General features: G+C 39.2%; 1 protein-coding gene across 3 annotated transcripts in view; it reads left to right on the top strand.

Annotated features, from left to right (window-relative positions):
* The first annotated feature begins 347 nt into the window (after positions 1 to 347).
* Positions 348 to 24,816, top strand: part of rbm47 (RNA binding motif protein 47) — a 146,037-nt gene continuing 121,568 nt past the window's right edge. Inside the window, exon 1 of one of the 3 annotated variants that reach the window (XM_059989072.1) lies at positions 348 to 516. The gene's annotated coding sequence lies outside the window, so the exon portion shown is untranslated. Of the gene's footprint in view, positions 517 to 1,135; positions 1,640 to 4,424; positions 4,499 to 24,816 lie in introns of those variants that run through there. The other 2 variants (XM_059989074.1, XM_059989073.1) reach the window with 2 other exon arrangements.

Here is a 24,816-nt window from a genome sequence, read left to right as displayed (position 1 = left end):
GAAGCATTGTTTCCTTCCCCTCCTGTTTGTTATGGTCCCAAAAGTGCTTGAAATCTAAACCTGCTTATGTATCACAAAGTAAACAGGGATTTAAAAATATGCCTCTTTTTTATTGGATTATCAAATTTCTGTTCCAAACGGTTTGATCGGAAGCAACAAAGTAGATTCTGATTGGATAGTGCAGTTTACTATAAACTTTAATTCAATTTGACATCATGCTTAGCCCTTCCTGAGGTAGCTTCTGTGAAACAGAAGGCGGGAACAATCTGTTCATAGGTTTTTTAATTTGCTTACGTAGACAGGTCAAAACAAGAACGATACCTGGAACACATTACTTTTCCTCTTGCAATTTTCTCATCTCAGTACTTTCTCGGCACTTGACTGAAAAAAGGTGTAAGAATTCTTGTCACCTGCTTCTGCCACCTGTTCACAGCTGGTGTGTTGTTATGAATACATCAGAAAGGTCATGGGTCTCTCCTAGCGATGTACCTTGCTACTTTCAGCGTTTTGCCCCAGGTAAGTGAGCTCAGCAATTCTCTGCTGAAAATTCTTGTCAGTCAAGTTAGCACAACACGTCATCTTTCTCTTTTAAAAATTCAGCTAAGCTGAGTTCCGACAGTATTCAAGGTAAGGTGTTCCTACGTTTTATATATAATTGAGTTAGTTAGTTATTAAATTATTGGCTGGAACTAAACGATTTCTTCAAGAATTTTCAGTATGTTAGTGCTAACAGGTGCATTCTTAAATCTGCATTTTTTTCTTTGCATTGTGGTTATGTCTGTGTGTATTCTCCGCCTACAGCACACCATTGTAACTCCCGAGTTTTCTCACAGTAACAGGTTGCCTTTGCCATTCTGGCCTACCATGATTAATAAACTCTTAATGCCCAGGGTTTCTTGTACAATTGATCTTTTTTAAATCTTTATAAGCATGAGAAAAGGTAGATATCTGTGCTCCTACCTAAAATGGAATGTTAGGCTGGCTTTAAGCCAATGAGGGCTCAGTGAACAGGATAAAATTTCATTTTAGGTTTACGGGAAGTTACCAGTGTTGCAGCAAAATTCTGGTTTGGTGACTTTAAGGGAAGGGCATTACAAGACTAAAACTTGCTTGAGAAGAAAGGAAACCAGATGAGCGAAAGGGTGAAACTGAACAAAATGTGAGTTAAAACTCACAATCTTAGTTTGGGCTACAAAGAAAAAGGCTGTCAGCTTTTTGCTGAACAGCAATAAGTGGGCTGAAAACAAGCATTAAGGGAATAATGCCTCATACTCGAAGACTAGCTAGGATTTTTTCCTCAGAGCGCTGGAGTTTCTGAGCTGTGTTTAGCTCCTATGGAATGTGCAGCTTAGGTCAGTGAGAGTCAGGTATTTTAGATTAACTGAGTCTAATTGTGAGTTTGCCAAAGCTTGGTTATATTTTTGATGGTCTCAGTGTCGTTTTGAAAAAGTTTACACATACGAAGAAGGAAGACAGAAAAAAAATTAACCATAATAAATAGCAATAGAAGGACTTTCTGGCCACTCCTTGCTGAGATATATCATGAAAATGTGAGTATGCTGCCAGACCCTTTGCACTTCTCACTAAGTACAATGAAGAAACAAGCAATTACCATCTGAGGCCCTAAATCTAAAAGGAGGTAGGTCAAGATTCTTGCTTATTATTTCTCCTCTTTACGTTTTGTTTTCAATAATCAATGCCATGGTCATTTTTTTCCACAAGTACACTTGTAGAAGTTTAAAACTCACTGTAAATTAAAATGCCACATCCTACGTCAGAGGCATTGTAGAAATGGGAAACTATTTTAAAATTGTTTTTTGACTTAAAAATATTAGTTTTGTTGACTCTATGTGAATTAATGAGTAACTGCTATGTTTCACAGAGTTTTATATACAGTATCAGTAAACTAGCCCATATGGTGCAGTTACTGAGTAAGCAGGGTAAAGATTAGATCACATAAAAGATTAGATGGGACATAAAAGTGAACATCAGGCTCTGCAGCTGAGAATCTTAATGGTTTCAGTGATAATAATCATGATCCTATATTTAACCATAGATAACAGTGTACAATCCAGAAATCAAATACCTAGGCATAAATAACCTGACGATAACGAAGCTTTTTTTAAAAAAAAGGAATTAACAAATTAATTTAAAAGGCTTAAAAGATAACCTTAGTACTATGAGGTTTGTTCAAAGCACTTGAAAGGTATTTCAGGAGCAGAGGCTGTTTGCCACAGCAATCTGGATAGACCATGCTGAGCACCAGATCTGTTGGCACCTTATTGCAACAAAGTAACAGTGTACAGAGTAAGAAATAGTGCAAATGGTCTATTTGACAAACAATTGCCTCAGCCTGTAGCCCTCAATTCATTCTTACTTTATCTGAATAGCATCATTTAGTGAGAGATCAAATAATGTCAGAAAATTTAATCTGAACAGAAAAGGCTGAAAATAAGATCCAGTTACACTAGGGTCTCATCAAGAATGTTCAGATTTCAGATGGGACAATTCTCAGAAATTTCATAAAATAATTATTCTCTACAGAGACTAAATACTTAACCTCCATCATGTTTCTCGGCCCTTTTGCTGTAAAGATGCAGTCTGATTTTTACATATCATTTTTGCCACCTTCACTCAGATGTGAACATGAAATTTCATCAAAGCTCACCTGGGACATTGGGGTGCAATTTAAATGTGGACAGCTTTGGCAAAACTTTACTCCGGTGGTTCCCTGGGGCATGTTCTGAAAAATTGGATAGGTGCTTACAACGTTGCTGAAAATAATGCCGTTAATGGAATTGAAGGAACCCATTAACTAAAAGCATTCAATTCTCTAGAATAACATTTTGTTTTTGATTATAATTAGATTTTACATCAGAGCACAATAAAATAGTGATGCAAGATTGGAAGAAGGGAGACCATATACTTCCTTAAAGGCCATTTCCTGGCCCATGAGCACTCTGTTGAACATTGGGAGCTGGCATCTCCTTTCACCACCAGATTTCACAATTGCTGGGAAATTCCTGTAGCAGCATTGAGTTAAAGTTGAACTCCCAGTTGTATTTAAATTTCTGAGTTCAGCGTCCTGGCTCACACAATGTGACAACCCAGGAGCCTCAATGTGCACAGCTATAAAAAGACGGATTGCTTGTGAGCATATTGGGAGAGCATTCCACATATTTAATACTTTAACTTCCCCTAATATCTTTTGAAATCTCTCTTCAGGGGGAAGAGTGAGGCTAATAATGCTTTAATTTCCTTATGCCATGAATAACCTGTTTTGTCAATGATATAAAACTCAATTATATGCCTCAATTAAAAAGTGGAATGATGTTGCAAAAAAATGGAAGCCAGAAGCAGCAAAGATTCTAAAACACCCACAAAACACTAAGGGCACACTTTCTGACCCATTAATCTGTGACTTCAACAAATTTATTCTGAGCATTGTAAAAAGCAACAGTGGTGGTTAGCTAAAATACATCAATTTGTATTTAGGCCCTAAATCAGGAGGCTTCACCTGCTACCTCAGAATTCTTCAAAATAAACACAGAAAAATTAATTTGATGTATTAAATATTCATCAGTACCTTCTTATATTCATCATGTTTACTTTTACAGATACAAATGCATAATTTAAAACCAAAATATATTCTTAAGAAATATTGACAATGGGGAACTAAAGTGGCATGTTAAAAGAAATGATTTTCCAAAAATCCTATTTGGAAATATTCCCTTGTACTTCTTAAAAGAAAGGCGTATACTGTTGCCTCTCTCATCCACAGCAGGCTTCTAATATCTAATACACATGACTCCAAAATGTGGAAGGAGTTATCAAAAAAGTAGAAATTAAAATATAGGAATGACCATTTAAGAATATCTTTTTTTTGGAAATAGTTTCCTTATTATGAATGAAAAGGAAAAGAAATCCATCCATTTTTTGCAGTTATATGAGTTAATAGTACCAAGTTATTAGCAAATTCTAACTTTACTATCGATCCCAAGGTGCTACCCGGGGAGAAGAACGGGAAGGAAATATCTGTTTAATGGGACACATTAGTCACCAGAGCATACAGTGCATGGTAGATCTTGTCCAGAAATGAATAATCTGGTGATGCTATTGAGTTTGATTGCTGAGATATTTGGAGAGCAAAAGCAAGCAATGAAATCAAACCATGAGGGGTGGGGAGGGATTGGGGGAAGGGTCATGATTAGATAAATTGAAATCATTTCCAGTTCTAATTTATGCCATTGCCCAGTTTGTACAGATTGGAACAACGATTAAATTATTTGGAGCATTGTTGCAAGACCAGCCAATGTGAGCCTAGTGAACTAATAGGGTAATTGCATATGTTTTTGTATAGTGTGCCACCCAGAATCAGTCAACCATAATGAGCGGATGTAAGTTAGATTTCTTTTATGTTTCAGGCCAGTCTTAGGTGAGAAACTTGCGTGACAGCTTGCCTGCATTTATTCAAGAACTGCCATTTCATACAATACTGGTAGGGGCAATTTGACTATTTTGCATAAATAAGACAATAGGGTGCTGGTATGGAAATAGCATTTTAACTGGGGATCAATGCGAATGAGGTTTCTAATAAAAGAGACTAGTTTTTTCATTATGGCTGTCACTGTGGGAGAGTCGGAGTAACAGAATAGAATCTTGACTTTCTGTCAGAGAGGTAGTAGCATTTGTGCTTAAGTTTTGATTTTTTTCTCAAGAGGTCTAATTTTGACAGAACAAATTACAGCAAATTCTTTGTTGCAATTTTCCTCTCAACAATGATTGCTCTGTGATTGATCAGTGAGACAAACATTGAAATTTTAGTAGGCTTTTGGTAATTTACACTGTTTCATGTCCCCCTTTGCTCTTAGTAATAATGGATCGTTCAGAGGCTTTATTGTCCTTCTATGCCTTGTTTCTGTGAGTGAGCTGATATTTAAACAATACCATGTTGAATTCCGCACTCAAACTTCTAACTATCTGGTGACAGTCATATTATAGCCATTTATGAGTTCATATTCTACAGTAAAACAGTAGAAATGTTACTATGATTACAAAATATCTCTTCAGACAGATGGTGCCCTTTTAACAAATCTGAAGTGTAACTCCCTCCACATAGTAAATCCTCCCCACTCAGTTAAGTCAGTATTCATATTTCATTTTGTCAGTTGAATAACTAATTCACAGATGAGAAGGGAGCGACAAGGAAGTAAAATTAGAATTACCTTCTCAAGTTTCTATGCAACTGTAATTTCTTTTTGAACAAAAACATTTCTTGGTGTATCTGAACCCTGCCAAAAAGAGGCACATCTTCTCTTGGGCTCATGAAAATAACATGGTCTTTGTAAGTCTGACAAATGAGAGATTTAGAAAGCACAAGGAAGTTGAAGATGCAAAATCTTCTCCTAACAGGCACTCACAAGACACCTTAAGGCTTTAGCTTTTTATCTGTTGAAAACAGTATTGACCTGTTTGTTTTCTTTTGTCAGTGACCTCAATACTTCAGGTTATTACTTTCAGGAGAACTGTGCTGTCTTAGTTTCATATCTGAAATTTTCCAACAGTAGAACAACAATAACCCACTACTTCAAAAAGGGATAAATGCTATTGTTTATTTGGTGAAATGTATTTGGCTTTGGGAACCTGGTCTTGGTTAAAATTAAAATGTTGGTTAATTTTTTGGATTAGAAGAACTTGTTTCAAAATAAGCATGTGATCCATCTAAAATATCCTCCACTGTCATTCATTCCTCTCTTCATCCTATATAATTTCTGTCACATTCTGAAGTGTAGCTTCAAAGGTCAGCCCCGACATCTTTATCAACTAGCCTTTTTTCACATAAGGAAATCAGTAATTGCCAACACTTTCTGATTTGGACATTTTAAATCGCTAAACCTCAACTGTCACCAGATAGGTGCATTGCAAAGGGAGGTCACTTGATGAGCAATAAGCTTACTGCTACTTTCTCTCTTCTGTGGGCACAGTTTCAAATGAGAAGGACCTTATCTTTGGGACTAAGAAAGGAGAAACAAGCTTCTGATGGCTATCTGTGGACCTAGACAGTGTATATGTGAATACAAAGTGAGTGTGGAACTGGTTTTAATTGTGATTCCCTCTAACATTCAGACAGTACAAAGGGCACTGTGGATTAGAAATCAATCCCTTAATTGTTAGAAAACACATTCCACTTAACACCAGGGATCATGTAGAGAAATACTACAGAAAAAAATGTTACAGGTGTTGGAAATCTGAAGTAAAATTACAAAATGAGGGAAATAGTGGATAGATAGAAAGAGGGACTGTTTCAGGACAGTAATCTCTTAATGGTTCAAGGCATGATCTTTCATCAAAACTTATTAAAGATCATGGACCTGAAACATTCTGTTTCTCTTTTTGCGGGTTCTACTTGACCAAATGAATATTTCACCAGTTTTCAGCTTGCAGAGGTAATGAATCCACATCAGCACACTGTTTAAAATGCAGCAGAAGTTAGTTATCATTAGTGGAATAAATTAATTTATTCAAGGGCATTGACTGATGCTAGGCAAGGAAATTTTTCATTGTTATGGTATACAGTCACAGCAAAGGTGTTCAATAGAAGCAGGATTCAGTTAAAGTTAAGAATTTCACTTTAAAAGGCTGTTTACCAATTTTCTTTGGTCCTATATTTGAATCTACTGTTAGCATCAGGCTAACAAAGCAAAAATATTTCGTTAAAATTGAATACCAACGGTGAACAATCGCTCAGTTATTTGACAAAGGTAGAACAATCACATATATAATTAAAGGCAGAGGAATGCCTTCAGAAATCCAGTACTAACATGTTTCATGAACAACTGAACATCAGATGACTCAATAAAACTGAATCGTTATAACATTTAGAAACATTGCATTCATCCCATTCAGGCTATTTCCAGCATTAATGGAGCATTTGAGCCTTTTCCAATCTATCAGTGTAAACCTTAGTTCAAAGCTTCCCTTAAATGCTTTGATACTATTTTCTTCAACCACAGTTTGAGCAATCAAGCTCTCATATCCATAATCTCTAGTAATGATATTCTCCACAGGTAGAAAATATCATTATTAAATGATCTGTTCATATTCTCCATCGAAGCTTTTCATTATTTTTTTAAAAATCTATATTAGTCAGCCTTCTTTTGTCATAGGTAAAGTTGTCCAGTGTGTTTATATTTTTTCCTGATTGTATCATCATTATTAATTTTCTGTGTTCTCCATCCACTGCTTCTATATCCATGTTATAATATGCTGATCAGAAATGTATGCTGGTATGTAATGCAACCAAATTCTGATCTGGGTTCAACATCACTGCACTACTTTTCAATAATGTCCTTTTGGAAATAAACTCTAGACCTTGGTTTTCTTGTTTTATGTTTTAAAAATCTGTATCAAAAACTTGCAGTGGTTGGTGCTCTTGAGTGTCTTTGTTCCTCTCCCCCACCTATGTAATCCACGGTAATCCAACGTGAAGGCAGAACACCAGTGGTACAGTGACTGAACCTCAATCTTAACAATTTGCTGGGCAAGTTTATCAGCCTAGGAACTAGATCCTGTAGTGATGATTATTTCAATGTGAAAGCACTTTATCAAAAGTGAAATTTGGATAACAAAAATTTTTGTGATGTTCAAGGTTCAAAAACTTAAATTTATGATCAAAATACATTTATGTCACCATTTACAACCTTGAGATTTATTTTCTTGTAGGCATATTCAGTAAATCTAAGAAACATTTTCTATCAATGAGAGATCACACCCAATAGGGCAGAAATACAACCAATGTGCAAAAGGCAACAAACTGTGCAAACATAAAAGAAAAAGGAAATAATGTTAATAAATAAATAAGGAATAAATATAGAGAACATGAGATGAAGGGTCCCTCACAGTAAGTTCATTGGTTGTGAGAACATTCTGGTTACAGGACAAATGAAGTTGAGTGAAGTTATCCCCAATGATTCAAAGAGCCTGATGGTTGACAGGTAAAAACTGTTCGTCAACCTGGTGGTATGAGTCCTGAGGCTCTTGTACCTTGTTCCTAATGGCAAAAGTGAGAAAAGATCATGATCCAGGTGGTAGGAGTCCCTGACGATGGATGCTACTTTCCTGTAACAGCGCTCCATGTAGATATGCTCAATGGTAGGGAGGGGTTTACCCATAATGGATTGGGCTGTATCCACTAATTTTTGTAGGATTTTCCATTCAAAAACATTAGTGTTTCCACACCAGGCTATGATGCAACAAATCAATATACTCTCCACCACACATCTCTAAAGTTTGTCAAAGTTATTAACCCTCAACCATCAGGCTCTTGAAGAATTAGTGCAGATTACTTAATTGAACTTCATTTGCCCATCACTGAACTGTTCCCAGAACCATTGGGCTCACTTTCAAGGACTCTTCATCTCATGTTCTTGATATTTATTGCTTATTTATTTATTTTCTTCTCTCTTTCGTATTTACACGTTTCGCTGTTTTTTTGTACATTGGTTGTTTGTCCATCCTCTTAGGTGCGGTCTTTCATTGATTCTGTTATTGTTCCTAGATTTACTGAGTACGCCTGAAAGAAAATGAATCTCAGGGTTGTATATGGTGATACATATGTACTTTCATAATCAATCTACTTTGAACTTTGAAGTTTTAGATGTCCTGCTGAATGTCCACAAACTTCTAAGAAAGTAGAGTTTCTTTCAGAAAGTAGAGTTACAAGTAGTGCTTTCCTTGTAATTGCAATTACACGCTGGGCCCAGGACAGACCCTCTGAGGAATTTAAAGTTACTGATCCTCTTCGCTTCTGATCCCCTGATGAGGACTGGCTCGTGGACCTCTGGTTTGCTCCTCCTGAAGTCAATAAGCAGTTCCTTGTTCACTCCAGAAATTTGATCAGCATTTCGCAGCATAAGTTTCACTTGCATGTCTATGTGATTTTAGAACCTGGCCCATATTGAATGATGTTATTACAGTTTCAGCAAGCATTGTCGGGGAAATTGGTCCACATTATTTTAGACAGTGACTGTTGTTTGTCGTGTTCAGAACAGCCATGCCAATGCATCAGGTGATTGGGATCATTTCTAATTCACTAATAATCAATCACCCCCACCCCTCCTACCGTATATCACTGAAATCACCCTCTGATTCCACCCTCTAGCTCTAGCTCATCTTTACCAAATGCCCAACTCCTCAACAACTGGCCCCTAAAATTCCCTACTCACACAGACCTCTAAACTCCTAATCACTGATTTCCTGAAGGCACTGCTACTCTCTGATCATTCACCCTGCCAATACTCCTTCCTGATACCCTGAACTCCACAGTGGATGTCCACATCTGTAACTTCACCAGAACAAGGCACCAATCACTGGTCAGCCAAACCAAATAACCTCCCTGGTCCTGATCTGGCATCAATTGTAACGGCTTCATGCTACCCTAACAGACCCCAAAATGTGATCTATTGCAGTGCCAACACCAACCCCCACCAACTCCAGCCTTGATCTTTGAATTGCTTATCTTCAGTTTAATCGGGAGTCTGGAGGTGAATAATGCTGGCATCTTATAGTCTTGCAAGCCTTGAAACTAGCAAACAAAGATGGCTTTAATTTCCTTCCTCCACACCCCCACCCCTACAAATCTTTTCCATGTCACAAACCGAAGAACTGTTAAATAGTGAGATCCGGTGGAATCTACTATATCGATCTTAAGAAAGTGTTTATTTTTTTACCATAAGTAAATTAAATTGCCACATTAATAACCTAAATCACATTGTATAACCTCATTCTTATTCTGTAATCCAAAAACATTTCCCATAGTATACTTACTGGAAATAAAGAAAATAGTTTTTTTTTGAATTACAGAATAGTAGGAGTTTTATTTTCAGACCCAGCAGGACTATATTACCAGATCTTCAGCATATAATCTAGCAGTTTGATTTGTAAAGAATGAGTGTTGTGATTGGGAGTGGTCCATGGTGCTGAACGAAAGATAAATATTAGGTTACAACTGAAAAGCATACCTAAGTTAGTTGGTGGTTTTAACAGCATAACGGCATAATAGGATAATTGTGGTGTTTAAATAAACAATATACAGGTTTACTTCAATAGGAAAGTTAACCAAGGATAATTTAAGGTCAAATCCTTTACAGTGATACCTATCCACCCATCACAAATAATTATTCTCATTCATCTGTAGTAATATTGCTGCCAACCTGTTTGATACCAGGAAACTCTGCATTTACTACATTTTACAGGATATAATCATTCCTAATGAGATTTGTGAAGATGGTGGGCTAAGGACAATTAGTATATCTTTAGTGTCAATGGGTTATGGAAACTGTTAGCCAACAAGATAGAAATATCCTTTATGTCAGCTACATCCTGGAATTCTGTAGTGTCTTTACTAGATGGACTGTAGTGATTCAAGAAAGCAATTCATCACCAAATTCTCAGTTGGAGATGAGCAACAAATGCTGACTTTGCCAGTGAAAAATCTTCTCGTTTGTAAAAAAAGACTTCCCATTCAATAAGCCATCACTATCTAATATTCTTTCCAACTATTGTTTATCCACTTTTTCTTTGAATTATGAGGACCAATGTCTACTGTTCCGTCCAATTTCTGAGATTTCAATGCTGAAGACAATAATGGCATCTTGCACTACAAATGCCTTTATCACTGCTTTCTGCTTTCCCTCCCATTAGATGCTTCATTCCCTTCAACTGTACTCCATTTCGTTCCTTTGGTGCTTCTCTCTCCTGGTCCTGATGCTGCATTAACCTCTTGCAAAGACTGCTGAAATTGCTTGAGATGACTCGATCTCTAATCGTATGATCAATTCAGGATTAGGGTTAGGGTCTGTCACCTGAACTGTCAATGTGCTATCTTTTGAAAATAACAAGCAGAAACATGGAACAATCATACCAAGTACAGTAATACAAGGGGTGATTGATATTCCTGGCCTAGGTCAGAAGGAGTCAATTTTAGAAAACCTAGCACATTTATTTTTCAACATAGTCCCCTCCTACATTTACACACTTAGTCCAGCGGTCATGGAGCATACGGATCCCTTCTTTGTAGAAGTCGGCGTCTTGAACCTCCAGAAATGATCAACAGCAGGGGTGATTGATAAGTTCGTGGCCTAAGGTAGAAGGAGATGAGTGATGAACTGCAAACTTTCTGCATAATCACTCAAAGAGTTGAACTGCATGTGTATGTAATGAGAGCTGTATAACTCATCTCCTTCTACCTTAGGCCAGAAACTTATCAATCACCCTTGCTGTGGACACTTTCTGGAGGTCCAAGATCCATATGCTGCACAACCGCTGGACTAAGTGTGTAAATGTAGGATGGGACTATGTTGAAAAATAAATGTGCTAGGTTTTCTAAAATCGACTGCTCCTACCTTAGGCCACAAACATATCAATCACCTCTGGTAATGTCAACAACTACCACTCTATTTCTTTCATTATTCACAAGCCATTGTCACATTCTCCAATGATCTGCCTGATACAAAAGAGCAGGAATAACAGGATCAAATCCACTGTCTCCCACCCACAGGTCTATTTTCATTACCTTCTCTCTATTGTCTTCCTTCAACGTTGCCTCAGGCCGTGGGCTGTAGAATCAATGGTTACCAAATTGGTTTCAATTAGTACATTTAATGTTAAATGTATACAAACAGCCACAAAAACAGAGGAGTGCCCCAAAGAATGAATGACAGTTAAATGATAGAACTTCAAACCCCTCCCAACTCCCCCCCATGCATAAGCAGCAGCAAAGCAACAAATACCCCCCCACCAGCAAAAAGGCATCAGCACCCACCACCAAGCACTCAAGTATGCAGCAAAACATCAATAAAGACACAGACTTGCAGTACCCCAAAGACTACTCGTTCACCCGGTAATTCGACATACCACAGGCTCTCTCTCTCCCTAATAAGGGAAAAAGAGGAGTGCCTGTTTCACAGCGAGAGGGGAAACATCGCAAAACAACTCACTTACTTATGGTGTTAAAAGTCTGTTGCATCTCTCTCTCCGAGCTCTGTGCCCCAAGAACCCGGGTCTCTGGCACACAGCCAGCTTGCTGCTATCAATCTTCCATCTGCCACGACTCATCAGGCGGTTGCACTGACCTCAAGTCCGCCCGCCTCCAGAGCCATGAAAACCCAACACCCTGAAGGTGCACCAATCTTCCCTGGCATAACGAAAGGCGGCCGGTCATGAGGCCCTGAGAACAGGTCCCATTTCTGTAAAGAACCAAAGTCAGCATGTAACTCCAGGTCAGGGTTTCCAAAAGTACCCTGAAAAGGAAATAAAAAAGATATCAAAGATAGAATAGAGCTGTTGCCATTAGACCCCATCATCCTAAGCTCCAAATATCTACCAATTATTTTGAAGTCAAAACTATGTCTTTTTGTTTGCCTTGTGTTTTAGGCAACAAAATTATTTTTAATCGAATCACACTTTCACATGGGGCCATGATACATATGTATATATGATCCGAAAACAAGTCTCTAGAAGTTCCAAAGAATCTTGAATTGTATTGTCTCATAAAAACGTTGCACTCAAACCCAAACCATTGACTTCGAAAGAAAGATTTTCAAAGTCAAAATCAAACTTATTGCCATTGCTTTGGTACCTGTAAGCACAGTTGAAATGAAAAACTTAGTTGCAGCATCACAGACATAGAGCATCACAAGAAAAACATAAATTAAACACATTATACATGTTTACAGTATATCTTTACATCATGATTTACTTAACACCTCTGACCAGGGATAATGTGCTAGGTGAACATTTTTTAAGGCTTTTATCCACTTTTTTTAAAAAACATTAAAACTTTTGAATAATTTTTTAAATTGTACAGCTCTCAGTTATCAGTTGGAATTTTTAAAAACATGGTTTGACAGTGGTAATGAAAGGTTAATTTAAAAAGCGAGTCAATGTCCTTTTGAGTTGGCAGCCTTCGTTAATTTATTGAAGTCGTTTTTATTGCTTTGGGAGTGGGAGCATTTCAGTGAGTCCAGCAGGTTGTATTCTGATGATGTCACCAGTATCCTGTTTAGCAGGAAATGTGCTCCTCAGCTTATAACCATGAACACAATACCAAGATAAAAAGGTCTGCATCACTGATCATCATTAATCCATTTTCAAAATTGTTGGCATACAGTATGTAAAATCCAAAATTGTACAAAGATCTCACAAACATGTGATGTTCATGTACAAACGTGTAATTTTATGAGGCAGAAAGCAAGTAATAATATCAATATGAATATTTTTTTAATCCTGATGGTTAATTTGAAAATGTACTGATCAATATAGTACTACTCCCCAGGAATCAAAAGTATTTTTGGTCATCAGAGTTTGATCATCTCGGGTGAATTGTCTTGAACATAAACATGGAACATAGAATAGTACAGAACATTACAGGACCTTCGGCCCACAATGTTGTGCTGACTCTCAAACCCTGCCTCCCATATAACCCCCCACCTTAAATTCCTCCATATACCTGTCTAATAGTCTCTTAAACTTCACTAGTGTGTCTGCCTGCACCACTGACTCAGACAGTGCATTCCACGTACCAACCACTCTCTGAGTGAAAAACCTTCCTCTAATATCCCCCTTGAACTTCCCTCCCCTTAACTTAAAGCCATGCCCTCTTGTACTGAGCAGTGGTGTCCTGGGGAAGAGGCGCTGGCTGTCCACTCTGTCTATTCCTCTTAATATCTTGTACACCTCTATCATGTCTCCTCTCATCCTCCTTCTCTCCAAAGAGTAAGGCCCTAGCTCCCTTAATCTCTGATCATAACCCATACTCTCTAAACCAGGCAGCATCCTGGTAAATCTCCTCTGTACCCTTTCTAATGCTTCCACATCTTTCCTATACTGAGGTGACCAGAACTGGACACAGTACTCCAAGTGTGGTCTAACTAGAGTTTTATAGAGCTGCATCATTACCTCGTGACTCTTAAACTCTATCCCTCGACATGAAAGCTAACACTCCATAAGCTACCTATCTACCTGTGAGGCAACTTTCAGGGATCTGTGGACATGTACCCCCAGATCCCTCTGCTCCTCCACACTACCAAGTATCCTGCCATTTACTTTGTACTCTGCCTTGGAGTTTGTCCTTCCAAAGTGTACCATCTTACACTTCTCCGGGTTGAACTCCATCTGCCACTCCTCAGCCCACTTCTGCATCCTATCAATGTCTCTCTCCAATCTTTGACAATCCTCTACACTATCTACAACACCACCAACCTTTGTGTCATCTGCAAACTTGCCAACCCACCCTTCTACCCCCACATCCAGGTCGTTAATAAAAATCATGAAAAGTAGAGGTCCCAGAACAGATCCTTGAGGGACACCACTAGTCACAACCCTCTGAATGTACTCCCTCCACCACGACCCTCTGCCTTCTGCAGCCAAGCCAATTCTGAATCCATCTGACCAAACTTCCCTGGATCCCATGCCTTCTGACTTTCTGAATAAGCCTACCATGTGGAACCTTGTCAAATGCCTTACTAAAATCCATGTAGATCACATCCACTGCACTACCCTCATCTATATGCCTGGTCACCTCCTCAAAGATCTCTAACAGGCTTGTTAGGCACGATCTGCCCTTCACAAAGCCATGCTGACTGTCCCTGATCAGACCATGATTCTCTAAATGTCCATAGATCCTATCTCTAAGAATCTTTTCCAACAGCTTTCCCACCACAGACATAAGGCTCACTGGTCTATAATTACCCGGACCATCCCTACTACCTTTTTTGAACAAGGGGACAACATTCGCCTCCATCCAATCCTCCGGTACCATTCCTGTGGACAACGAGGACATAAAGATCCTAGCCAGAGGTTCAGCAATCTCTTCCCTTGCCTCGTGAAGCAGCCTGGGGAATATTCCGTCAGGCCCCGGGGACTTATCCGTCCTAATGTATTTTAACAACTCCAACACCTCCTGTCCCTTAATATCAACATGCTCCAGAACATCAACCTCACTCATATGGTCCTCACCGTCATCAAGTTCCCTCTCATTGGTGAATACCGAAGAGAAGTATTCGTTGAGGACCTCACTCACTTCCTCATCCTCCAGGCACATCTTCCCACTTTTATCTCTAATTGGACCTACCTTTACTCCAGTTATCCTTTTATTCTTCACATAATTGAAGAATGTCTTGGGGTTTTCCTTTACCCTACTTGCCAAGGCCTTCTCATGCCCCCTTCTTGCTCTTCTCAGCCCCTTCTTAAGCTCCTTTCTTGTTATCTTATATTCCTCAATAGACCCATCTGATCCTTGCTTCCTAAACCTCATGTATGCTGTCTTCTTCCACCTGACTAGATTTTCCACTTCACTTGTCATCCATGGTTTCTTCACCCTACCATTCTTTATCTTCCTCACCGGGACAAATTTATCCCTAACAACCTGCAAAAGATCCTTAAACATCGACCACATGTCCATAGTACATTTCTCTGTGAAAACATCATCCCAATGCACACCCGCAAGTTCCAGTCTTATAGTCTTATTTGCCCTTCCCCAATTAAAATTTTTCCTGTCCTCTCTGATTCTATCCTTTTCCATGATAATGCTAAAGGCCAGGGAGCGATGATCACTGTCCCCCAGATGCTCACCCACTGACAGATCTGTGACCTGACCCGGTTCGTTACCTAATACTAGATCTAGTATGGCATTCCCCCTAGTCAGCCTGTCAACATACTGTGACAGGAATCCATCCTGGACACACTTAACAAACTCTGCCCCATCTAAACCCTTGGAACTAATCAAGTGCCAATCAATATTAGGGAAGTTAAAGTCACCCATGATAACAACCCTGTTATTTTTGCACCTTTCCAAAATCTGCCTCCCAATCTGCTCCTCGGTATCTCTGCTGCTACCAGAGGGCCTATAGAATACCCCCAGTAGAGTAACTGCTCCCTTCCTGTTCCTGACTTCTACCCATACTGACTGAAAAGAGGATCTTGCTACATTATCCACCCTTTCTGCAGCTGTAATAGTATCCCTGACTAGTAATGCCACCCCTCCTCCCCTTCCCCCCCCCCCCATCCCTTTTAAAACACTGAAATCCAGGAATATTGAGAATCCATTCCTGCCCTGGTGCCAGCCAAGTCTCCGTAATGGCCACTACATCATAATTCCATGTATGTATCCAAGCTCTCAGTTGAAGATTTTACGATTATTTTACTGCTTTTGGGTAGGAAGTAATGAATAGTAATTTCATCTCCAAATGAGTGTCATTTTTGTTCAGGAGCATCACTCCTACTTCTATTGGTTTTAGTCCAACTCCATAGATTGGGGAGATTCTCTAGAGACATATGAGCAGAATTATGTGCCGTTGGAGGAGTCTCTATGATAATATGTCAAACTCAGTCCTACCTAATGCTTTGATACAATGTTGTAAAATGGTCAGAGACTTGTCCTGGTTAGTACTTCCACCACCATCACTGAAACAGATATTTTCTTTGTCTACTTCATTGCTGATTGGAGTCATAGGGAATACAGCACAGAAGTAGACTTGTCATCACACCGAGTCCACACTGAGCAGCGAACAACCTCTTCCACTAATTCTGTCCTAACTCATTTTATTCTCCCCACATTTTCATCCATTTCCCCACAAACACTCCTCTATACACCAGGAGCAATTTACATTGACCAATTAACATATCAACCCACACATTTTTGGGATATAGAAGGATACTAGAGCACTCGGAGGAATCCCATGAAGTCAAAGAGAGAATATGTGGTTAAGAAAGTGTACGGTGTGTTGGCCTTCATCAATCGTGGAATTGAATTTAGGAGCCGAGAGGTAATGTTGCAGCTATATCGGACCCTGGTCAGACCCCTCTTGGAGTAATGTGCTCAGTTCTGGTCGCCTCACTACAGGAAGGATGTGGAAACCATAGAAAGGGTGCAGAGGAGATTTACAAGGATGTTGCCTGGATTGGGGAGCACGCCTTATGAGAATAGGTTGAGTGAACTCGACCTTTTCTCCTTGGAGCGATGGAGGATGATAGAGGTGTACAGGATGATGAGAGGTATTGACTGTGTGGATAGTTAGAGGCTTTTTCCCAGGGCTGAAATGGTTGCCACAAGAGGACACAGGTTTGAGGTGCTGGGGAGTAGGTACTGAGGAGATGTCAGGGGTAAGTTTTTTACTCAGAGAGTGCTGAGTGTGTGGAATAGGCTGCTGGTAATAGTGGTGAAGGCGGATACGATAGGGTCTTTTAAGAGGCTTTTAGATAGGTACATGGAGCTTAGTAAAATAGAGGGCTATAGGTAAGCCTAGTATTTCTAAGGTAGGGACGTGTTCGGCACAACTCTGTGGGCTGAAGGGCCTGTATTGTGCTGTAGGTTTTCTATGTTCTATGTTTCTAATATGTAAGCTCCAAATAGAGAGCACCAGAAGTCAGGATTGAATCTAAAGTGAAATAGTAACCATACCATTGTGCCACTCTGCCACCTCAATTATGCAACTTTGTACACAAATTGGCAACCACATTACACATTGCAACAGTGACTTTACTTCAAAAGTACTCTTTTCACTATAAAGCTTATCTGGAAATCTGAGTTGTCGAAAGCTTTTTATAATTACTGTACTAGTTCTTTTTGTTACAGAGCTTTGTCATAAATAAACATGTAGGAACACTAAGTGAGGGCCCAGCTAAATTAAGTGTATAAAGATCTCACATACAAGGTGGTCAGGTATGTAAAATAACTAGACCTACACAGGGAGATGGGAAGTGGAGGATATATAGTGGAGATATTTAATTGTTGTGTTATTCAAACTTGTGTAAGTAAGCATGTTTAAGAATCAGGTTTATTATCACTGATAGATGTTGTGAATTTTTTGTTTTACAGTACAGTGCAATACATATGAGAGGTATAATAAAGCAACTGGTCTTATCCCCAGGGTAGTGGAGAACAAAACAAGGTGGCATACGTTTAGGGTGAGAGAGGAAATTTTTAAAAGGGACACAAGGGCAACTTTTTCATGCCAAGCCTGAGTATATGGAATGAGCTGTCAAAGGAAATGATTGAGCGAGGTACAATGGTTTTAGAAGTTACAATAAGAAATATATAGTGAAGAAGAAAGCAAAATAGTGAGGTAGTGTTCATGTGTTCATGGACCATTTAAAATCTGATGGCAGAAGAGAAGATATTCCTAAATCTCTAAGTGTGTGTTTTCAGGTTCCTGTGCCTCCTCCCTGATGGTAGCAATGAAAAAAGGGCATGCCCTGGGTAGCAGGGGTCCTTAATAATAAATGCTGCCTTTTTGAGGCATCATCTTCCCAATATTTCCTTGATGATGGAGCTGGCTGAGTTTACAACACTCTGCAGTTTTTTTCTGGATCCTGCGTCAGTGCCTCCAGACCAGGCGATAATGCAACCAGTCAGAGACGGCCCAGAAATCTGTAGAACGTTTCTGGAGTATCTAGTGACATGTCAAATCTCCTCAAGCTCCTTATGAAGTATAGCTGCTGCCATGCCTTTTTTGTAATCGCACCAATATATTGGACCCAGGACAGATCTTCAGAGATATGGATACACAGAAACTTGAAACTGTTTACCCTTTCGACTGCTGACTCTTTATTGAGGACTGGTGTGTGTTCTCCCAACTTCCCCTTGCTGAAGGCCACAATCAATTCCTTTGTGCGGCTGACACTGAGTGAAAGCTTGTTGTTGCGACACAACTCAACCAGCCGATCTATCTGACTCCTATGCACCTTGACAGCATATGAGATTCTGCCAACAACAGTTAATTTATCGTTTATTTAGAGGTACAACGTGGAAATAGGCCATTCCAGCACCTTGAACCACACCTCAGCATCAATATAAAATCCTCAATTAACCATAACCTAATCACAGGCGATTTACAATGACCAATTAACCTACCCGGTATGTCTTTGGACGGTGTGAAAGGAAAATGAAGTAGAGAAAATCCACGCATTCCATGGGGAAGAAACTCGTTACAGAGGATGCTGGGATTGCAGTTGTGTCATTGGCAAATTTATTGGTGACATTTGAGCTTTGCGTAATAACCACACAGTCATGGGTGTAGAGAGAGAAGAGCCATGGGCTGAACATGCATCCTTGAGGTGCACTGGTGTCGATTGTCAGTGAGAAGGAAATATTAATTCTAATCCACGCAGACTGTGGTTTCCCAATAAGGAAGTAATCATTCAGATGCAGAGACCCAGATTTTGAATCTTGTAGATTACTACTGAGAGATGGTGGCGCTAAATGTTGAACAGGAGCCTGACAAGGATATTGCTGTTGTCCGAGTGGAGAGCCAGTGAGATTGCATCCACTATAGACCTATTGTGGCAGGAGGCAAATAGTAATGGTTCCAGGTTTTGCTCAGGCAGGAGTTAATTCTAGCCATGACTAACCATTTCGAAGCACCTCATCACAGTATATGCGAGAGCTCCCGTGCTATTTTGTTGTTGTGCTGCTGTGTTTTCAGCATTGTTGATGTCCGGTTACACTTTGAGAAGAGACCACTAGAGATACGTGAGGTTCAGTTCCTCAAGCAGTGCAGTCAATATTTCTATTTGGTAGTGGAACAATTGCCTAGGAGTAAAGCTGACACTGAATTCAGTATTTGTAATGATTTTGCACAGAACTTTTCTGATGTTGAAAATGATCTCATGGTGCAAAAACTCTAGCCAGCTTTCTTTCACTTTAAGAGATTACCTGTTTGATGTTCCACCTTCCCCTTATTGGTACGCTATCCATTAATGTGAAGAAACGTCACAGCTTCTCATTGTATGATAATGATGTTCAGCCACCAAAATGGTTCATACTTCTCAAATGGTGTCAATTCAGAGTCCAAAACAAAACTCAAACCCTAAAGGAATAATCAACTCTTTAGAATGAAAGATAATCCCCTTTGATATCTCTTGATCAAAAATCTATACTCATCATTTCACTTAACTGAGTCTCTAGTGTGATTTTTGAAACTACCAAAACTCTCCTATTTTCTCAGTTTTGTTACTTCAAGCTCCTCCTTGCTACTACTGCTAACTGGCACAAGTACAAGCAAATCTTCATGCCAGCCAGTATTTCTGGAATTTTGCAAGCCCTAGCAAGCAACAGCATTAAGAATATAGAGGTACTGCTGTACATAGCTAAAGGTGTGAAGACTCGGGCCACTTAGAGTTTGTCTTAGAACAACCATCCCCTTCATATTCAAATTAGTTAAACGTTACAGCAAACATTATGTTGCCACACAACAATATGTTTAACAAGGTAATCTTTCTGCAATCATAATCAGTAAAATAGTTATGGCAATTTTCAGGAAGTAGGTGTTTATGGATTTTAATTTCTAAGGTCCATTCTATATTTTAGTATCATTCAATAAAATAAATTGAGTTTCTAAGCAGAGGTTAAAGTGCAAGTCAATGTTGGAATTTGAAATAATCATGAAAAGATAATACTTTATATTTTTTAATTGTAGCAAAAGCAAATTGTGCTCCACTTTAATTCAGTAGGAATGGCATTTTCAGTAAGGGTATTAACTTTTAATTGCTACCAAAACTGAACAAGTAGATGTTGTCCCACTCATAATGCATTGCAAAGGTGGAATTTAGTGAAATTTTAGCTAATCTTTTGATCCCTGTCACACCATAGAACTATGCAGTAATACAGTGTGGAATTTCTTTCAGACTGAGAACTTATGCTCTGGTTGGATTGTGAACTGTGGTTACATAAATCTCTATGTAAGGCTGATTTAAGTAATGTTAACAGAGATTCCTATCATTGTACAGCACCTGCTATTCACCCATCTGTGTATCTAACCATGTGGTTTTAGGTGCTCTTTGGTGTCCTTGCTAAGTCAGCTCTTCTTCAGGCGATAACTCTAAAACATTATTGTTTGTCATATTCGAATAACTTGTCATCTTTATCAACAGGCAATATAGCGATTTTAAGATAAAGTACCATTCTATTGTCTTCCCAGCAGTTTGTTTAGGAGTATAACTCTTTTTAAGACAAATAAAAGAGTTAAGATGGCAGCACACTTGGATGCAGCAGCTTCTATAGGGGCCGTTATAGGTCATGAAGAGGATTATTAGAGAAGGTGTAAGGTAGGGGTCCTAGGATAGGGTAAGGGAAGAGTGTTGAGTTCAGAGCAGAGAGGCATTGATAAACTACTCTGCATGAGTTTCTTAATATTTTTATTATTTGCTTAAACAAGCGAATATGGCAGGAAAATAGAATGAAATGTAATTGATCTTGTTAAATATATTTGAAATACTGACATTAGGCATTAAAAATATTATATCTCGGCAGAGATGGTAGTTATTCACTTACTGTGGAGTTCATGAAATGAAATATAATCGATTATTCCTTAAATCTGTTGAATGTGAAAGAACTTGGAAATCAACGTAAACAAAGCTTTAAATTTCAGATAACCATTACCTCTGGTGTTTCCTCCTCTCTATCTCCTTTTATTGACTTTGGGTCCTCCTATTCTCATTCTCTTTCCATGCACCCCAATCCCCATTGCCATTTCTGTCTCCATTCCCACCTCGGTTTCATCTTCTTATTACCCCTGTATTTTGTCCTTTGGAACACCCCCCCCCCCCCCCCACCACCTCTTTGGATTCCATCTGCTCTTTATCTGTGGCTTAATGGTTCCCTTTTTCTCTTCCCTTATTTATTTGATTCTATTACTGGAAAGTTATGAGTTCCTGTTTATCACTCTCCAGCCTCTGTCTCCACCTACACCCACATGGCTCCATCTGAGTTTTTTTTTTGTCCTGTCTGATGTCACTTCCACTTATCAACCCATACCCCCCACCTCTATCTCCCAACTCAATCCCTCCCCTTCATCCAACCCCTCCCCATCTGACTCCATCTGCCTGGCATCTTTCACCATTCCTCAACAAACCTGTCACCCACTGGCACCTGTCTCATCCCCTCTGCACTCCTCTTTATACGGGCTTTCTTCCATCTCCTGGTGCAAAGTCTCAATCTGAAATGTTAGCAATCCTGTCTCACCCCACCGCCAATACTACTCAATCTTGCAATGTTTTTGTTCTAACTGTGTTCGCTTTTGTATAATATTGCACCATCTATGTTTAATTAATGTTTTTTCTTGCAAATGTTGTGCTTCTGAAGCTATGCATCAATGCAGCTGCTGCAAGTGTGTCTTTCATTGCACCTGTGCATACATGGCAATAAACTGAACTTTGAATTTGACCCACGTGAGATACTCCAGCCATTTCTTTCTCCTGCTTTAAATTATAGGATACTGAATGGGTAAAATTGCAGACTTATCTTAACAACAACAAAAATTGCCTTAAAAACAGAACATAGTCAGTTTGAAAAATATCAACCAATCTCTAGTTTAAAGCAACTGCCGTGGGAATTGAATTGAATTGAATAGGACTATACTGTAACAATAATTAATGAAACGGTACTGCATGACACTGATGTATAAATTCTCCTTTTTTCTATTTTTCCATTTGTCTTATGTTTTCTGCAACACTGCAAATTTATTTAGTAAAAGCATATCTTGATTTATTTTATTCTCCTCTTATGATCTACGGTAATTGAGCTTCAAATACATGAGGAGCAAAAATCTTCACATTATGTCTCCATTCAAATGTGCAATTATAGTAATTTATAATAAATAGCTTGTACAACAGGATAGTCAATATAACATAGCAATACAGTAGCGTCAGCATGAATTAAACAGTCTAATGGCCTGGTGGAAGAAGCTGTCCCGGAGCCTGTTGGTCCTGGCTTTTATGCTGGGATATTGTTTCCTGGATGGTAGCAGCTGGTACAGTTTGTGGTTGGGGCGACTCGGGTCCCCAAAGATCCTCTGGGCCATTTTTATGAACCTGTCTCTATAAATGTCCTGAACAGTGGGAAGTTCACATCTACAGATGCACTGGGCTGTCTGCATCACTTTCTGCAGAGTCCTGCGATTGAGGGAAGTACAGTTCCCATACCAGGCAGTGATGCAGCCAGTCAGGATGCTCTCTATTGTTCCCCTATAGGGCCCACACCAAACTTCTTCAACTGTCTGAGGTGAAAGAGGCGCAGTTGTGCCTTTTTCGCTACACAGCTGGTAAGTACAGTCCACATGAGATCCTTGGTGATGTTTATGCCAAGAAACTTAAAGCTGTTCACTCTCTCAAACCCAGATCCATTGATGTCAATAGTGGTTAGCCCGTCTCCATTCCTCCTGTAGTCCACAACCAGCTCCTTTGTTTTACGACATTGAGGGAGAGGTTGGTTTCTTAACACACTGTAACAACACACACACACACACATATATATATACTAGCATAGTGACAATGGACCAACTGGTCTCTTTCTGAGATATGTCATTCTAATTTTAGGATAATGCCTACAGTCTGAAAGAAAAGCCTCAACTAATGTCCTATCTTGTAAACCAATCTGGAACAGTGTTTCTTCAAAAATTACAGACACTACTCATTTTTTAAAAATCAGAATATCATGGAGTCATGGAGTTTTCCAGTCACTTAATAATTAGCAAGTCACATTCTTAGATACTTAATACTGTATATTAAACAGCTCATGGATAAATCTCTCAGAACTTACAAGATCAGACAGAATGAGAATGGGAGGATGAATAGTTATGGTAGGCTCCTTCTGCCATTGACACAGGGCTTCTGTGAGCTCAGTGAATTTTTCAATGCCATTATGAATAATTCTTTACTTTCAGCTGCTCTGAGCAGATGTTCTCAGGATTCATAAGACTGTAAGATATAGGAGCAAGATTAGACCATTTGGTCCTCTTCATCATGGCTGATCCATTTTCCTCTCAGCCATTGCATTCTCCCCATATCCCTTCATGCCCTGACTATCCAACAATCTATCAGCCTCTGGCTTAAATATACCCAATGACCTGGCCTTCACAGCTGCCTGTGGCAATGCATCCCACAGATCCACCACCCTGTTTAAAGAAATTCCTTTTCACCTCTGTTCTTAATGGTCTTCCCTCTATTCAGAGGCTGTGTCCTGTGGTCTTAGGCTGCCCTACTATAGAAAATATCCTCTCCATATCCACTCTATCGAGATCTTACAACATTCAATAGCTTTCAAAAAGGTTTCCCCCCACCCCCCACATTCTTTTGAACTCCCATGAGTAGAGGTCCAGTGTCATCAAACACTCTTCATATGACAAGGCATTCAATCCCAGAATTATTTTCATGAACCTCCTTTGAACTCTCTAATATCAGCTCATCCTTGCTTAGATAAGAGGCACAAAACTGCTCTCAATTCTCCAAGTGAGGCTTCAGCGATACATTATAAAGCCTCGATATTACTTCCTTCCTTTTATATTCTAGTTTTCTCAAAATTAATGCCAACATCAAATTTTCCTTCCTCAATATCAATTCAACCTGCAAATTACCCTTTAGAGAACCCTGTATGAGGACTCCCAAAACCCTTTGCACCTCTGTTCTTTGAATTTTTCTCCCCATTTAGAAAATAGTCTATGATTGAATTTCTTTTACCAAAGTACGTGACCATATACTTCCCAACACTGTATTCCATCTGCCACTTCTTTACCCATTCCCCGAACCTATACAAGTCCTTCTGTAGCCTCTCTGTTTCCTCAAAACTACTGACCCCCTCCACATATCTTCATATTGTCTGCAAACATAGTGAGAAAGCCATCAATTCTATCATCCAAATCATTGACATATAATGTAAAAAGAAGCACTCCCAACACTAACTCCCATGGAACATCATTTGTCAATGGCAGGCAACCATAAAAGGCTCCTTTTATTCCCACTCTTTGCCTCCAGCCAATCAGCAAA

This window comes from Hypanus sabinus, chromosome 14 (genome assembly GCF_030144855.1).
Source record: "Hypanus sabinus isolate sHypSab1 chromosome 14, sHypSab1.hap1, whole genome shotgun sequence".
Taxonomy (NCBI): Eukaryota; Metazoa; Chordata; class Chondrichthyes; order Myliobatiformes; family Dasyatidae; genus Hypanus; species Hypanus sabinus.
This window is presented reverse-complemented; position numbering and strand designations above follow the sequence as displayed.